This window comes from Cucumis sativus, chromosome 7, assembly GCF_000004075.3.
Source record: "Cucumis sativus cultivar 9930 chromosome 7, Cucumber_9930_V3, whole genome shotgun sequence".
Lineage (NCBI taxonomy): Eukaryota > Viridiplantae > Streptophyta > Magnoliopsida > Cucurbitales > Cucurbitaceae > Cucumis > Cucumis sativus.
In genome coordinates, this window is record NC_026661.2 from 3,347,952 (window position 1) to 3,364,198 (window position 16,247).

Here is a 16,247-nt window from a genome sequence, read left to right on the forward strand (position 1 = left end):
ATTGGAGTTTTGTCATAGTAATTTAGCTTCGAAAAAACTCATTCAAGTGGTTAAAAATGTGATTGGACATTCGATTCTGCATATGAGAGTTTGAAAGAAAATGTCGGTGCAGACTAATTAGTGATGTATGGTATGCCTTGGTTTCTATCTAATATGAAGTTCGGAAGTTTGGTGATTATTAGAAAACACATTCCCTTTTTTCGACTTTAAACACTTGTGGTCTTAGATGAGATTAGAAATGTACATCCTGAACTTTTGAATAACTCTTAATTCAAACTTTATGGTGATAATACTAAATAGAAATAGTATGATCACTTTAAGTAACAACAATTACTCATGACTCATTCTTTTTGTTTTGATTTTGGTTGGGTTGTATCCACACGGATGTTCTTTATATTCCATTAGTTATAAAAGATTGCTGCTCCATACAATTTTCCATCATGACCAATATGTTCTTTATATTCCATTAGTTTATATGCTGCTCCATACAATTTTCCATCATGACCAATAAATAATGGTGATCGGAACGATAATTAAAATAATAGAAAAACTAAAATAGAATAAAGTTTAGATACCAATCTATAAATTTAAATCTATTATTTAATTTAAATTTTGTGAACCACCTCAAACAATATTTTGAACTTAAGCCTAAGGTTCACTTTAATATATGGTCACCACATAAACTTTATTAAAGAAAAAGAGAGGAAAAAGGAAAAAATTCCCAAATTTGTCTCAAAAAAAAGAAGAAGAAGAGGGAAAATCCTTTGTTTAGTAGTGAAAGACATAGACGTTATACTCCACTACGGCATCGCCGGAGCTGAAATTCAGGGCATGAGTCTTCGCCAGAGCATACCCACGAGCAAATCGGAAAAGCCCGCCGCCGCCGACCACTGGCATCTCTCTCTCACGGCGGACATAATCGTATTCCGCCCCAAGATGCTCAAATAACTCCCATTATATTTCCCTTCCACAAACGCGAAATTCATTACCATTAAGAGCCCAAATTCCGTTTTCGACGCCCCCGCGTAAAATCCTTGAGCTTTTCCCAGCAATTTTGACCCAATTTCCGGCCGTTCAGTCAGCGGATCATCCGTCATCACCACAGCGCCAAACAGAGTCCGTGAGGCATTGGACGACGGCGGTGGAACGACAATCAGCGCCGTGGGGTTCCGGCCGCTGACGATGTCATGGAAGTAAAAGTGGAGATGACTCAGCTTCTCCCGCGCGAATGCCGAGCTTTTCCGGTGACAGAACGGTGTCGGATGCGGCGAGGAGGGAGGTAAGGAAGAGAGAGAAAAAAGTGGCAGCTGCGACGGCGGTGAGGGCATGGGGATGAGAATTGGAGCCATGGGAGTGGAGGAATTTGAAAGTATTTAAAACGGTGGAATTTCATTAATAATGAATTGTGTTTGATATAAACGGCGAGAAGAAAAGTAAAAGGTATTGGCGTAGGTGGATGGGTCCTTTGTGGTTCGACTTCTAAAGGAAAACAACAAAAAGAAATAATAGGATTTTTTATATTTACAAAATATATTAAAATTATTTTTAAAAGATATAGAGTTATTTGTTCTCAGTTCTTCATTTATTTATCACTATTTCATTATAGAAGCAAACAAGAAAGACATTGCCTTCGAAACTTATAAATCTTTGTTGAAACGTTTGATTTACTTCAAGAAATAAAATGCCTTCTTATTGAAATTTTCTAATTCTACTTAGTAACTTTAAAAACTAAACTTATTTCTCTCCTTTGCACAACATGATTTTGATTTTCTAAATTTTTTATTTTATGTTTTACTATGATATAATAGAATATCAATTCATCTTTTATGTCAATGTTAAACTTGGAAAAAATATGAAAATATGATAAAAATATGTGATGTTGATGGAGATTTAATAATATGTCACCTAGCTTCTTTTGAAATTCAAGAAGTAAACAAACACGAAGCGTGAATTAAAATTAGGATATGCGTGTTGAATAAGAAATTTTGAGACCAATCACAAGTTGCCACATCATTTATTAAGTTAATGATGAAAAGTACAAATAATTAAATTTGGGACTAATTAAAATTGACACATGCCCCAAATTAAAGAGTTAAAATAAATAAATTGGTCATTCTAATAATGCCACATGTTTTCATATTAATCGTTGGATTAAGTTAATCATTTTAGTTCAATTAAGCCAAAAAAAAAGCTTAATTGAGCCCAAAGACTAAATATAACCTAAGTCCATATGGTTGAGCCCATGGGTCTGGTCCATGGACCAACCAAGTTCAAACCCATAAAGCCCACCAGTGAACTCTATAAATAGAGGAATTCTCCTCATTTGCAGGGGTTGGAAAATTTTGACTCTAGAAGATCCAGAGAGAATTCTTCCAAAAGCTAGAAGACTCCCTAACTTCTGAAGTTGACCACTCGAAGATTGAAGCTGTTTTGAAGATACAAACTTTCTTCCAAGACTCCAACTTCAAGAACATCACGTGCTCCGCTTCCTCAAATCAAGCGTAAGCATTCAACCAACTTGAAGAAAATCACGTGCTCCGCTTCTCCAAATCAAGCGTAGACGTTCAACAAACTTCAAGAACATCACGTGCTCCGCTTCTCCAAATCAAGCGTAGACGTTCAACAAACTTCAAGAACATCACGTGCTCCGCTTCCTCAAATCAAGCGTAAGCATTCAACCAACTTGAAGAAAATCACGTGCTCCGCTTCTCCAAATCAAGCGTAGACGTTCAACAAACTTCAAGAACATCACGTGCTCCGCTTCTCCAAATCAAGCGTAGACGTTCAACAAACTTCAAGAACATCACGTGCTCCGCTTCCTCCAAATCAAGCGTAGACATACAGTTGAGAGAGAATCAGAGGATCAAATTCTAGAGATTGAACCGCATCGCATCAAATCAACAAAAATACAACATCAACCCAAGTTCAAGTCCACGAATTAAATTTCTCCGGAAATCTCGTGCGAACAAATTGGCACGCCCGGTGGGACCATCTCTACCTCTCATCTCTCTCTCATCATCTAGATCTACAAGCAAATCAATGGCATCAAAGAAAGCTGCATCCAAATCTTCAGCTGCAAGCGACACCTACACGGGACCTATCACCCGTAGTCGTTCCAAGGGGATCATCCAAGGGCAAGACCAAGGTTCCGCCATCGCGCAGAGCATCCTGAAGCAATTGATGGAATCTCCTAAAGCTGGAATTGTCATCAAGGAAAATCCTCTATATAATGCTTATGATTCTGCCTCTAGCAGGTCACTGAAAGAAGCACACCCAGATGTGATGTCCGTCATGATGGCTGATGTAGCAGTCGAGACTGCCATGGCGGAGATGGAGAGAAAAATTAATCTCCTGATGAAGGTTGTTGATGAACGAGACCACGAAATTGCAGCTTTAAAGGAGCAGATGCAGACTCGTGAAACTGCTGAATCGAGTCAAACTCCTGTCGTTAAAGTTGATGACAAAGGGAAGAACGTGGTACAAGAAAATCAGCCACAACAACAATCAACTTCTGTGGCTTCTCTCTCGGTTCAACAATTACAAGATATGATCACAAGCTCCATCAGAGCACAATATGGAGGCCCATCTCAGACTTCTTTCATGTACTCTAAACCATACACCAAAAGAATCGACAACTTGAGAATGCCGCTTGGATATCAGCCTCCAAAATTCCAGCAGTTTGACGGAAAGGGCAATCCAAAACAGCACGTTGCTCACTTCGTCGAAACATGTGAGAATGCAGGATCAAGAGGAGATCAACTAGTCAGACAATTTGTTCGAAGCTTGAAAGGAAATGCTTTTGAATGGTATACTGATCTGGAGCCAGAAAGCATTGAGAGTTGGGAACAACTAGAAAAGGAGTTTCTCAATCGCTTCTACAGCACCAGGCGTACTGTAAGCATGATGGAGCTTACAAATACGAAACAAAGAAAGGGAGAACCAGTCATCGACTACATCAATAGATGGAGAGCTCTAAGTCTTGACTGTAAAGATCGGCTCACCGAACTGTCGGCTGTAGAAATGTGCACCCAAGGCATGCACTGGGGACTCCTCTACATTTTGCAGGGAATAAAGCCCCGCACATTTGAAGAACTGGCAACTCGAGCTCATGATATGGAGTTGAGCATCGCCAGTAGAGGAACTAAAGATTTTCTTGTTCCTGAAGTAAAGAAAGATAAGAAAGAGATGAAAGGTGCTGAAAAGATAGTGAAAAGCACCTCGAAAGAATCTATGGTCGTAAACACAACCCCGCTGAAATTCTCCAAAGGAAAGGAAGCGAGGGTTGAAAAGAAGGATGATGGAAGCGAAAGGCGACGTCTGACTTTAAAAGAAAGGCAGGAAAAAGTTTACCCATTTCCTGATTCAGATATCGCTGACATGCTAGAGCAACTACTAGAGAAGCAGCTGATCCAGCTGCCAGAATGTAAACGACCTGAGCAAGCAGGAAAGGTAGATGATCCCAATTACTGCAAGTATCATCGGGTCATCAGTCATCCAGTAGAGAAATGCTTCGTGCTGAAGGAGCTAATTCTAAGGTTGGCTCGTGAGAAAAGGATTGAGCTAGATTTGGAGGAAGTAGCTCAAACAAACCACGCTGAAGTGACGATAATGTCTGAGGCTTCTTCGTCGAGATTGATTTTTGAGCAAAGGAAAAGCTTGGTCCAGTTCGGGACCTTTGAGCCTATAGTTGTCCAATTCTTTCAGGAAATCTCATACGAGGATCCTCAAGGAGAGAAAAGACCAATCGAAGAAGAAGACGATGAAGGGTGGATAGTGGTGACCCACCGAAAGAAAAGACAGTCGATCCCGACCCAAAGAGAGTCTCGCTCTTACCAAAACTATAGAAGAGGAAATAAGACTCAAAAGAATAAGAAAAAGAAGAAGACTCATAAGCTTAAGCTCGTACATAATGAAGACATGAATTTCTCTCGACCTCAACGCTTAGTGACCTTGGCAGACTTCCTTCCAAAAAGCTTCCTTTGTGATCATCAGGATGAAGACCCAGAAGTCGTTGCGTGTCATGCTATCAACACAACGGAGGAAGAAATAATCCCTCCAAGATCACTAGAAGGAGAGGGAGTATCAAAAGACCTTTCAAGGTTTAATGTAGAGGATCTATTATCACTTCCTCAAGAGACCAAAACCATCCTTATTGATGCATTGCTAAATTCAAGAGCATCAAGTTCGAGTACTCCGACTATGACATATGAGAGTGGTTCTTATTGTATGTCTATAGACTTCTCAGATGAGGATTTGTTGTTGGGATCTAAACTTCATAATAGACCTTTGTATGTTTCTGGATACGTTCGAGAACAGAGAGTCGATCGAATCCTCATTGATAATGGCTCAGCTGTCAACATAATGCCAAAGTCGACTATGTGGCAATTAGGCATCTTGATGGACGAGCTCTCAAATAGCAAGCTAGTAATTCAAGGTTTTAACCAAGGTAGCCAAAGAGCAATAGGCATGATACGGTTAGAACTCATAATTGGCGACCTAAAGGCCAGTGCATTGTTTCATGTCATAGACTCAAGGACTACTTACAAGTTGTTACTAGGGCGTCCTTGGATTCATGGAAACGGAGTAGTAACTTCAACACTGCATCAGTGCTTCAAATTTTATCAGGACGGTGTAAAGAAGGTTGAAGCCGACTCTAATCCATTCTCAGAAGCTGAGTCTCACTTCGCAGATGCAAAGTTTTATTCAAAGAATAATAATATTTTAGAAGTTTTGCCTGCAGAAACCCCTCTTACAAAAGGAGAAGATAATTCACAACTGAAATCACTCGCAACCACAGAACCACATGAAAGTGCGAGAACCTTTAACTCTGGAAAGGGTGAAGCATACACTCGCAACACAAAGGGTATGATCTTGAAGATGAAAATGCTGCAAACACACCAGTTTTGCGTTATGTCCCTCTGTCAAGGCGCAAGAAAGGCGAATCACCATTCATGGAGTCTCCAAAAGGTTTGAAAGTTGGGACATCGAAATCATAAAAGAAAGCTTCACTACACCACTAACTAAGATAGCGAAGCAAGGAGGTAAAGGTAGATCTGGTGGAAGCAAACTTGCCCCAAAGGCGAACGAAAGACGGATTCGACCCCAAGGGCTTACAAATTGATGGCGAAAGCAGGTTATGACTTCACAGCTCACACCGAGTTTAAAAGCTTGGAAATTCATGACCGACCTGAGCTCTCCTCAACTCAAAAGAAGCTTCTACGGGAAGGACATTCTATACCCGTGTCGAGAAAAGGACTCGGATACAAGTCGCCAGAACCGATCCGTATAACTAAAAAGGGGAAGGAAAAAGTGGTTGACATCAATCATATAACTATAGAGGAGGATGACAATACTGACGTAAAAGAAGGTGATAATCAGAGAATCTCAGTATTTGATCGAATTAGACCATCTGTTGCACGTCCCGTAGTATTTGAAAGGCTAAGCATGACAGAGGCAGAAAGAGAAAGGCTCCAGTCAGTACCAAACCTTGAGAGACATTCGGTCTTTCGAAGGCTAACTACGACTCCCATAAAGGAAGAAAGCACATGCCATGCCTTGACAACTACAAGACCATCAGCCTTTGAAAGGCTAGGTGTGTCTAAAAAGAAAAATGTACAAGCACCCCGTGCTCCGATTTTTAATCATCTCGGGGATAAAGGATCACACGACAACATTGATTCCAACATAGATACAAAGAAGAAGGAACCAATGTCTCGTGTGAAAGTTTGGCGTCGAATTAAGCATACAGATGTCGATAATTATCGTAGTAAGAAGTTTCCTTGCGAGACAAAGGAAAATGGAGAAATTCATAGCAACGTTCCTTCTCGCATGAAAAGAAAAACTTTTGTTACTCTCAATACAAGTCAAGGTTCGTTAAAGGTAAAAAGACATGATGTTATACTAACGAATCCTGAAAAAGAAGGGTCGGAACAAGGGGAAGGTGAAACTTCATGTCATCACATCACCATTATTGAGGAATCAGAGACTGGAACTCATGAAGAAGACGCAGAAAATGCCCCACAAAGTTTAGAGGATGGTGGTCAATCTACTGTAGACGAGCTAAAAGAGGTGAACCTTGGTACAATAGAGGAACCACGTCCGACTTTCATTAGTGCGTCCCTCTCTAATGAAGAGGTGGATAAATATATGAGTTTGCTCACCGAATACAGGGACATCTTTGCGTGGTCGTACAAGGAGATGCCAGGACTTGACCCAAAAGTAGCAGTCCATCATCTTGCAATTAAACCCGGATATCGACCGATTAAACAAGCACAACGACGTTTTCGACCGGAGCTTATCCCTCAAATCGAGGTGGAAGTCAACAAGTTGATCGAAGCAGGATTCATTCGCGAGGTCAAATATCCAACGTGGATAGCAAACATTGTCCCTGTTAGAAAAAAAAATGGACAACTTCGCGTTTGTGTAGACTTTCGCGATCCTGAATAATGCATGCCCTAAAAGATGATTTTCCCTTTGCCCATCACCGAAATCCATGGTTTGATGCAACTACTGGACACGAGGCGTTGTCGTTTATGGATGGGTCGTTCTGGATATAATCAAAAATACGGATGGCCCTCTCAGATGAAGAAATGACAGCTTTCAGAACTTCCAAAGGGAATATACTGTTACAAGGTGATGCCCTTTGGATTGAAAAATGCCGGCGCTACTTATCAACGTGCCATGCAGAAAAGTGTTTGATGATATGTTGCACAGGTATGTTGAATGTTATGTTGATGATCTTGTAGTCAAAACAAAGAGACGACAAGACCATTTGAAGGATCTAAAAGTCGTGTTTGATCGCTTGCGAAAATATCAGCTAAGGATGAACCCTCTCAAGTGTGCGTTTGGTGTAACTTCAGGAAAATTTCTTGGCTTCATTGTAAGGCATCGAGGGATCGAAAATAGACCAGTCCAAGATTGATGCCATTCAGAAGATGTCAAGACCTAAAAGTTTGCATGACCTAAGAAGTCTCCAAGGAAGATTGGCTTACATCCGAAGGTTCATCTCTAACTTGGCCGGTCGGTGTCAACCTTTTCAAAAGTTGATGAGAAAAGGAGAAAATTTTGTGTGGGATGAAGCTTGTCAGAACGCTTTTGATAGCATAAAGAAATACTTGCTTACTCCCCCAGTGCTGGGAGCTCCAGTACCTGACAAACCACTAATATTGTACATTGCTGCACAAGAAAGGTCCTTAGGAGCATTACTGGCACAAGAAGAGGTAAAGGGAAAGGAGCGTTCTCTCTACTATCTAAGCAGAACATTAATTGGGGCTGAAGTTAACTATTCTCCTATCGAAAAGATGTGTCTTGCACTTTTCTTTGCCATTGATAAGTTGAGGCATTATATGCAGGCCTTCACGGTTCATCTAGTGGCAAAAGCAGACCCTATAAAGTATGTTCTATCCAGGCCAATCATCGCTGGACGCTTAGCCAAATGGGCGGTTCTACTCCAACAATATGACATTGTCTATATTCCCCAAAAGGCGATAAAAGGACAAGCGCTAGCAGACTTTTTAGCAGACCACCCAATTCCTTCGGATTGGAAGTTATGTGATGACCTACCAGACGATGAGGTTTTCTTCACAGAAGTTATGGAACCTTGGACTATGTACTTCGATGGTGCAGCTCGAAGAAGTGGTGCGGGGGCAGGCATTGTCCTCATTTCTCCTGAGAAGCATATGTTGCCTTATAGCTTTGCACTTTCCGAATTGTGTTCAAACAATGTGGCTGAATATCAGGCTTTGATAATTGGCCTTCAAATAGCATTAGAAATCGGAGTGTCATTCATAGAGGTCTATGGTGATTCAAAATTGATAATCAATCAACTCTCGCTTCAATATGACGTGAAAACATGAAGACTTGAAGCCATATTTTGCTTATGCTCGACAATTGATGGAAAAGTTTGATAATGTGATGTTAGAACATGTCCCTAGAGTAGAAAATAAGAGAGCGGATGCATTGGCAAATTTAGCCACGGCCTTGACCATGCCAGATGATGTAACTCTGAACATACCACTTTGTCAACGATGGATTATACCCCCAGTTAGGCCTGAATGTCAGGAAGTGAACATGGCAACATCCTATTTGATTGATGAAGAAGATTGGCGTCAACCCATCATAGAGTATCTTGAACATGGAAAGCTTCCAAAGGATTCTCGTCATAAAATTGAGATACGAAGAAGGGCAGCACACTTCATTTATTACAAGGGAACTTTATATCGCCGTTCTCTTGAAGGGCTCTTCCTTCGATGTCTCGGAAAGGAAGATTCGGTAAAAGCTCTAAAGGAAGTACATGCAGGTGTTTGTGGAGCACATCAATCGGGACCAAAGCTTCAATTCCAGCTAAGAAGAATGGGCTACTACTGGCCTAAGATGATCCAAGATTCAATAGACTATGTGAAGAAGTGTGAGCCTTGTCAATACCATGCAAACTTCATACACCAACCTCCAGAACCTCTTCATCCAACTGTGGCTTCTTGGCCTTTTGAGGCTTGGGGACTCGATCTGGTTGGCCCCATTACACCAAAATCATCAGCAGGACATTCTTATATCCTAGCAGCAACAGACTATTTTTCAAGGTGGGCTGAGGCCATTTCATTGAGAGAAGCCAAGAAGGAGAACGTGGCAGACTTTATTCGAACACACATCATCTATCGATACGGTATTCCACATCGAATCGTGACGGATAATGGAAAGCAATTCTCCAATAGTATGATGGACAAGTTATGTGAAAAATTCAAATTCAAGCAATATAAGTCATCCATGTACAACGCAGCTGCGAATGGACTAGCAGAAGCATTCAACAAAACATTGTGTAATCTTTTAAAGAAAATTGTCTCCAAGTCAAAGAGGGATTGGCAAGAAAAGATCGGCGAGGCATTATGGGCTTATCGGACGACTCATCGCACCCCTACAGGGGTTACACCATATTCGCTTGTTTACGGTGTGGAGGCTGTCCTTCCTCTCGAAAGGGAAATTCCGTCACTAAGAATGGCAGTACAAGAGGGATTGACTACCGAAGATAATGTGAAGTTACGTCTTCAAGAATTAGAAGCACTTGACGAAAAGCGATTAGAGGCTCAGCAAGCATTGGAATGTTATCAAGCGAGAATGTCCAAAGCTTTTGATAAACACGTTAAACCTCGCTCCTTTCAAGTCGGTGATCTAGTACTTGCCGTAAGGAGACCGATCATCACAACAAGGCATACAGGAAATAAGTTCACACCTAAATGGGATGGACCTTACATTGTTAAAGAAGTTTATACAAATGGCGCATACAAGATCGTTGATCAAGACGGACTACGAATTGGCCCAATCAATGGTAAATTTCTTAAAAAATTTTATGCTTAATTTTGTTAGGTAAAAAAAAAAAAAAAAAAAAAAAGTTGAACTACGTTATGACTTGATCCCTATATTATAAAGGGTACGTAGGCAGCTTAAGGAAAACCTTAAGCCCAGTCCAGCAAAAAAAAAAAAGTTGAACTACGTTATGACTTGATCCCTATATTATAAAGGGTACGTAGGCAGCTTAAGGAAAACCTTAAGCCCAGTCCAGCAAAAAAAAAAAAAAAGTTGAACTACGTTATGACTTGATCCCTATATTATAAAGGGTACGTAGGCAGCTTAAGGAAAACCTTAAGCCCAGTCCAGCAAAAAAAAAAAAGTTGAACTACGTTATGACTTGATCCCTACATTATAAAGGGTACGTAGGCAACTTAAAGAAAACTTTAAGTTCAGTCCACCATTATAAAAAAAAAAAAAAAAAAAACCTTGAACTACGTCGTGAGTTAATTCTTTTCTTCAAAGGGTGTTCATCTCTACTAAGGAATCATAACAAATTGGGGGCAAATCCCTAAATTCAAGATGTTCATCTTTAGTAACAATGAGATGAAATAAATTGAAGATGTACAAACTCCGTGCAAAGACTATGTACAAGTTGAGTGCATGTAAAAAGAAAAAAAAAAGAATCTCAAAATCAAGCTCAAAGGCATCATTAATGATCCCTCAAATTCAAGCATAAAAGTTTCATTGATGATTCCTTATATTCAAGTTTGAAGGCTTCATCGATGCTGCAGCTCCAGCTCTTTGAGAGGATAACGATGGTACAACTTTGATAGGACGACGATCGGGCAGCTCTGCCTTCGCCTCTCCAAGATGAAAACGACAGTGTAACATCGTTTCTGCCTCTTGAAGAAGATGCATGCAATGCTAAAGCTTTAACCTCTGCTTCATCTTCAGCTTATTGCAACCGAAGAGGATTCATCTTCATCTTCTTCTAAGTTTTGCAATCGAAGATGATTCATCTTCATCTGCTCTAAGGTGTCGCAAGTGAGAGGATTCATCTTTGTCTTCCTCCATGTGTTACAACCGAGATGATTCATCTTCATCTTCACCTAGGAGTCGCAATCAAGAAGATTCATTTTCATCTTCTCTCAGGTGTAACAACCGAAGATGATTCATCTTCATCTGCTCTAAGGTGTCGCAAGTGAGAGGATTCATCTTTGTCTTCTCCTATGTGTTGCAACCGAGAGGATTCATCTTCATCTTCTCCTAAGAATTGCAACTGAGAAGATTCACCTTCATCTTCTTTCAGGTGTCGCAACCAAAGAAGATTCATCTTTATCTTCTTCCAGGTGCTGCAACCAAAGAGGATTCATCTTCATCTTCTTTCATATGACGTAGCCGGAAGGATTCACCTTCATCTTCTTCTAGGTGCTACAACCGAGAGGATTCATCTTCATCTTCTCATTGGAATTGCAACTGAGAAGATTCATCTTCATCTTCTCCTAAGAGTCGCAACCGAGAAGATTCACCTTCATCTTCTTTCAGGTGTCGCAACCAAAGAAGATTCATCTTCATCTTCTTTTAGGAGTTGCAACCAAAGAGAATTCATCTTCATCTTCTTTCATATGTCGTAGCCGGAAGGATTCACCTTCATCTTCTTCTAGGTGCTACAATCAAAGATGATTCATCTTCATCTTCTCTTATATGTCATAGCTGAGAAGATTCATCTTCATCTTCTCCCAAGTGCTGCAATCGAAAATGATTCATCTTCTCTCATATGTCATAGCCGAGAGGATTCATCTTCATCTTCTCCCATATGTCATAGCCGAGAGGATTTATCTTCATCTTCTTCCAAGTGCTGCAACTGAAGAGAATTCATCTTCATCTCCTCCCATATGTCATAGCCGAGAGGATTCATCTTCATCTTCTCCTATATGTCGTAGCTGAGAGTATTCATCTTTATCATCTAACAGGTGTCGCAACCCGGCCGATGGAATTCATTTTCATCAGCTCTAAGGTGTCGCAAGCTAGATGATTCATCTTCATCTTCTCCCTAGTACACAAACCAAGAAAGAAAGAAAAAAAAAAGGAGAAGCAAGAAGAAGAAAGAAGAAAATGATGAAGAAGAAAGAAGGAAGAAGAAAGAAAAAAAAAAAGCAAAAAGAAAGAAGAAAAAGAAAAACAAAACAAAAAGAAAGAAAAACAAAAAAAAAAACAAAAGAAAGAAGAAGAAGAAGAAAACAAAAAAGAAAGAAGCAAAAGAAGAAAAAACAAAAAGAAAGAAGAATAAGAAGAAGAAGAAAAAAAAAAACGAAGAAGCTCAATTGGTGATAACGAAGATCGAAGCCCGACGATGACAGAGTCGATCTCTCCTACTAGGGCGATAGATCTGACGGCAAAAGCCCGATCGTCCCTAGAAGAAGCTCAACAAAGTCATTTCTGCAAACGAAGATTGAAGCCCGACGATGACAGAGTCAATCTTTCCTACTAGGGCGATAGATCTGACGGCAAAAGCCCGATTGTCCCTAGAAGAAGCTCAACAAAGTCATTTCTGCAAACGAAGATTGAAGCCCGACGATGACAGAGTCCATCTTTCCTACTAGGGCGATAGATCTGACGGCAAAAGCCCGATTGTCCCTAGAAGAAGCTCAACAAAGTCATTTCTGCAAACGAAGATCGAAGCCCGACGATGACAGAGTCGATCTCTCCTACTAGGGCGATAGATCTGACGGCAAAAGTCCGATCGTCCCTAGAAGAAGCTCAACAAAGTCATTTCTGCAAACGAAGATTGAAGCCCGACGATGACAGAGTCGATCTCTCCAACTAGGGCGATAGATCTGACGGCAAAAGCCCGATCGTCCCTAGAAGAAGCTCAACAAAGTCATTTCTGCAAACGAAGATCGAAGCCCGACGATGACAGAGTCGATCTCTCCTACTAGGGCGATAGATCTGACGGCAGAAGCCCGATCGTCCCTAGAAGAAGCTCGACAAAGTCATTCCTGCAAAAAAAAAAAACAAAAACAAAAACAAAAATACAAAAAAAAAAAAAACAAACAAAAAAACAAAACAAAACAGAAAAAAAAAAAACACACCACACACAAAAAAAAAAAGAGAAAAAAAAAAAAGAGAAAGGGAGAAGAAAAGTTTTCTATACCTTTCTGCCGATTTGATGAGGAATAAGCGTTGGATGAGGTATAAGTGAGTAGGGTATGAGTCTATTTATAAGCCCAACAAATCCAATTCCTAAAAGGATTAGGAATGATATTTAATTATTTTTTTTAAAAAAAAAACAAATCCAATTCCTAAAAGGAATAGGAATGATTTTTAAAAAAATATATATATATAAAGAAAAGATAATCCAATTATCTTATTTTATTTTAAATTATTTTTTTTTTTTTGGATAAATCTCAAGTTTAACTTTTATTGAGATATTTAAAATATTTAAAAATTTCAACATTTTTAAAAATATATACATATATATATATATATATAAATATTCTCAATTTCAAAATTCAAGTTAAATTAACTTGCATATATGACCTCCTTTTTATCATGAATTTAAATCGGAGCCATAAATCCAACTTTACCTAAGATTGAGGACCTGATTTTTTTATCTCAAATTAAAATTGGTCATTCCAAATTCTTATGCATCCCCAAGATAAATTAAGGTACGGTAGAAACCTTATCCTTATTTCAAAATTAAAATTTTGGTTATATTCCAAATTTTACTTTAAAAAAAAAATCATCATATTAATTTTTTTTCCCCTCAAAATAAAATTAAGTGGGAAATAAAACTTTGAATTTTTTTTAAGGTTTGGCCATATTCCAACCCTTATTTTAAAATTTAAATCAAACTCACGTACTAAATTCATAGTTTGATTAATTTGATATGCTGAATTGAGTAAAAAAAAAAAAAAAAAAAAAGGCTCGTACTTTGACTTCAAATTTATCTTTTCCGAGATTCATTCACCCATATACGTGCATAAATCTCGAAAAGGGGGCATTTGTTGAATAAGAAATTTTGAGACCAATCACAAGTTGCCACACATCATTTATTAAGTTAATGATGAAAAGTACAAATAATTAAATTTGGGACTAATTAAAATTGACAAATGCCCCAAATTAAAGAGTTAAAATAAATAAATTGGTCATTCTAATAATGCCACATGTTTTCATATTAATCGTTGGATTAAGTTAATCATTTTAGTTCAATTAAGCAAAAAAAATAAGCTTAATTGAGCCCAAAGACTAAATATAACCTAAGTCCATATGGTTGAGCCCATGGGGTCTGGTCCAACCAAGTGGGACCAACCAAGTTCAAACCCATAAAGCCCACCAGTGAACTCTATAAATAGAGGAATTCTCTTCATTTGCAGGGGTTGGAAAATTTTGACTCTAGAAGATCTAAAAGAGAATTCTTCCAAGAGCTAGAAGACTCCCTAACTTCTGAAGTTGACCACCCTCGAAGATTAAAGCTTTTTGAAGATACAAACTTTCTTCCAAGACTCCAACTTCAAGAACATCACGTGCTCCGCTTCCTCAAATCAAGCGTAAGCATTCAACCAACTTGAAGAACATCACGTGCTCCGCTTCTCCAAATCAAGCGTAGACGTTCAACAAACTTCAAGAACATCACGTGCTCCGCTTCCTCCAAATCAAGCGTAGACATACAGTTGAGAGAGAATCAGAGGATCAAATTCTAGAGATTGAACCGCATCGCATCAAATCAACAAAAATACAACATCAACCCAAGTTTAAGTCCACGAATTAAATTTCTCCGGAAATCTCGTGCGAACAGCATCCTTTTACTTCCATTTTTTATTTTCTTACTTTAAATTTTTGTTTATTTTGATGTATCCATTCCATTTTAAGTTATCTTCACTCTTCTACTTTTTAATTCTCACTTACAGAAGTGATTCAAATGAATACTCTAATAATGTGCATTCTTTTTGTAGGGTGCACAAATTTTATTGGCATTTTCTCTCTAACTCAAGTCATTTGTCTTAAATGATGTCAAGTCAAAACATACCTTTACAACAAAGAATGAACTAAACCATCTCAAACAAATAGTATAAAGTGAGAACGAAACTAAGAGAAACTATTGAACCTAATTTTTATAAATGTTTCTTAAAATTTGCAAACGATAAAAAGATAACACTATGTTTCTTTAAAAATGTGAAACAATGAAACATAAACGTTATCAAACGAGTCCTAATATCAATAATCTAAACATATCTATTTGACATACACAATTGCTATCTAATGTACAACTCAACTCAATGATTAGATGTAAAACAGGTTTTGTGTTTTAAATTTTAAAAAAAATTAATGAAAGTGAAATTTGTAATTTTGGAACACAGAAAATGTTATGTGTGTAATAATAAAGTGTGAATTGGTTAAAAAGAAAAAGTATGGTATAGGCAATATGATTCTTTAGACTAAATTGGAAGTTTTGAGAAAGATAGGCTATACCCTATTACAATTAGCATCAAACTTTACATCTTAACAAGTTACTACTTACAACCTAATAATAGGTTCTTCACATATGATGAAGTTACCACTTACAACCCAAGCAACCTCTAGTTTTAAAAATGCAAAAACCTCAAGATTGCTTGGAAATGATTGTCTTTTAACTCTTATCAGTTTCCATGTTTTAATCACTCATACACTTTTTCAAAATTGTCTTTCACAAGATAACCCACCAAACTTTAAAATATTTGATTCTCGCAATTGTACTGATTCCTCTTAGTTATTAAAACTAACCCCACCATTTTTACAACTAAATTCATAGGAGTAATCAAATTTCTTTGTAAATGACCAATACTTATATGTATATTTCTGTTTTCTTTTGTTATCTATTTATTTAATTTTACATCTTTTTAGATCATCGAGATTTCAACTCCTTACCTCCTAATGCAAAAGAAAGAGAAGAATGAAGTCATGATAAATACACAAAACTTATT

The 16,247-nt window shown here is 38.4% G+C and overlaps 1 pseudogene; it reads right to left on the reverse strand.

Annotated features, from left to right (window-relative positions):
- Positions 1 to 739: 739 nt before the first annotated feature.
- Positions 740 to 3,005, reverse strand: LOC116405109 (annotated as a pseudogene).
- Between the last annotated feature and the right edge of the window lie 13,242 nt (positions 3,006 to 16,247).